The sequence below is a fragment of the Mesoplodon densirostris genome, chromosome 5 (assembly GCF_025265405.1).
Source record: "Mesoplodon densirostris isolate mMesDen1 chromosome 5, mMesDen1 primary haplotype, whole genome shotgun sequence".
NCBI lineage: Eukaryota > Metazoa > Chordata > Mammalia > Artiodactyla > Ziphiidae > Mesoplodon > Mesoplodon densirostris.
The window spans coordinates 105,983,946-105,986,550 of record NC_082665.1 but is presented as its reverse complement, the minus strand read 5'-3'; the positions used below and the strand labels follow the sequence as shown (position 1 = coordinate 105,986,550).

At 43.2% G+C, this 2,605-nt stretch overlaps 1 pseudogene; it reads right to left on the bottom strand.

Annotated features, from left to right (window-relative positions):
* Window positions 1–1,418: 1,418 nt before the first annotated feature.
* On the bottom strand, window positions 1,419–1,600 carry LOC132490331 (translation machinery-associated protein 7-like; annotated as a pseudogene).
* Window positions 1,601–2,605: the final 1,005 nt, after the last annotated feature.

The window sequence follows — 2,605 nt, the reverse complement described above, 5'->3', positions numbered from 1 at the left end:
CCCAACACAAATAAGGAATTGGAGGGCACCTTGCTTTTTATTATTTTATTATTTTATTTATTTATTTATTTTATTTTAAAGGCCAGAGTTGATGTTTTATAATGCAAAACTTTTGAAGATTGCCATTTTATTTATTTATTTATTTTTGTGGTACGTGGGCCTCTCACTGTTGTGGCCTCTCCCGTTGCAGAGCACAGGCTCCGCGACGACACGCAGGCTCAGCGGCCATGGCTCACGGGCCCAGCCGTTCCACGGCATGTGGGATCTTCCCGGACCGGGGCACGAACCCGCGTCCCCTGCATTGGCAGGCGGACTCTCAACCACTGCGCCACCAGGGAAGCCCCAAGATTGCCATTTTAAAAAAAATAAATTTATTTATTTATTTTTGGCTGTGTTGGGTCTTTGTTGCTGTGCGTGGGCTTTTTCTAGTTGTGGCGAGCGGGGTCTACTCTTCGTTGTGGTACGTGGGCTTCTCATTGTGGTGGTTTCTCTTGTGTGGAGCACGGGCTCTAGGCGTGCGGGCTTCAGTAGTTGTGGCTTGCAGGCTCTAGAGTGCGGGCTCAGTACGGTTAGTTGCTTAGTTGCTCCGCGGCATGTGGGATCTTCCTGGACCGGGGCACGAACCCGTGTCCCCTGCATCGGCAGGCAGACTCTCAACCACTGCGCCACCAGGAAAGCCCACTAATGAGAGAATTTTAAGGAATGCTGGATTTAATGGAGAATCAGCTCCTTGAAAGACGAGCCTCAACAGAGATTTTTTGGTATGTGTACAGTCAAGGTATTTTTTATTTATGTACTTTAAAAAATTTACTCGGGTGTATTTGACAGTACAGTTTGTACAGTTTAATGGTTTGATATACATATACATTGTGAAATGGTTACCACAATCAAGCTAATTAACGTACCTATCACCTCAGATAGTTACCGGTTTCTTTTTTCCTTTTTTATTTGAACATAAGTTTATTCTTAAATGTAGAATAGGTTCTAAGACTATACTTCAGGGACTTCCCTGGTGGCACAGTGGTTAAGAATCCGCCTGCCGATGCAAGGGACACGGGTTCGAGCCCTGGTCCGGGAAGATCCCACATGCCAGAGCAACTAAGCCCGTGCACCACAGCTACTGAGCCTGTGCTCTAGAGCCTGTGAGCCACAAGCACTGAGCCTGCATGCCGCAACTACTGAATCCCGTGCACCTGGAGCCCGTGCTCTACAACAAGAGAAACCACCGCAATGAGAAGCACACACACAGCAATGAAGACCCAACGCAGCCAAAAATAAATTAATTATTATTATTTTTTTAAGTATAAGACTATACTTCATTCTAGCTATAGGTGGCAACAGATGTTATGGCAGGGGATCCAAATGTTTAAACAGGAATGGAATTAAGGACCATCGTTGCCTCAAGCACAAGGAACAGCTTACTTTTTGCCAGATTTCTTAATTCCACCTGTGACCTGGGGGCCCTTCCCTGAGGCCTTTGCTTTTAACTCCCTGAGTTTCTTCTGCTCCTCTTTCTTTTTCTGCTTAATACCTTATCTTCCTCATCCATCTCCTTGGCCTGCTTCTTGGGCTTCTTCTTACCACCTTTGCAGCTGGACATGGTGCCTGCCACTCCTTCCCCAGCTTCTTTTCCTTACTTATGCAGTGAGAACACTTAACATCTACCCTTTTAGCAAATTTCAAGTATACAACAAAATATTGTTAACTGTAATCATGTTGTTCTACATTAGATCTCTAGAACTCATTCATCGTGCATAACTGGAACTTTACATCCTTTGACCCACATCTCTCCATCCCTCTGCCCCCAGCCCCTATTAGCACCATTCTGTTCTCTGCTTCTATAGCATCAACATTTTTTAGATTCCACACACAAGTGATATCATGCAGTATTTGTCATTCTGTGTTTGGCTTATTTCACTTAGCATAATGTCCCTCACATTCATACATGTTGTTGCAAATAGCAAGATTTCCTTCTCTTTTAAGGCTGAATAATATTCCATTGTGTATATATAGCCAACAGTGTTTCTTTATGGAGAATCAGGAAGGTAACTTTGGATTCAGATGGACTGGGTTCAGATCCTGACTCTGCTACCACTGTCAGGGGGACAGTGGATGGTTTATTTAATTGCTCTGAAGCTCAGCTTCTTTGTGTGAAACCTAATAATACCTTCTTATTATGAGAATTAAATGACTGCTTATGAAAAGAGCACATAGACCTCAGTAAATGGTTAAGTATTATTCAGCCAAGACATAATGGTTAAGTATTATTTTGTCAAAATATAATGATAATTACTATTATGACAGGACATAATGGTGCATTGACAGATCCTAGCAAAGGAAGATTCTTCCCGTTTAACAAAAAACAACATGGGGTAGTGGAAAAAATACATAGAAAAGAGAGGGATCCTGGGGAGCCCTGCCATAACTCAGTCACCCTGGACAAATCACCTAGTCTCCTTGAGTCCCAGTTTCCTCATCTCTAAAAGGAGCACTGTGCCTTCCACCATGAAGGTGTTTGGGAAAACTATTTCTAAAGGCCTGTCTAGTTTTAGAGGTACAGGAAGTTTGTGTTTTTGTTTTTGTTTTTGCGGTACGCGGGCCTCTT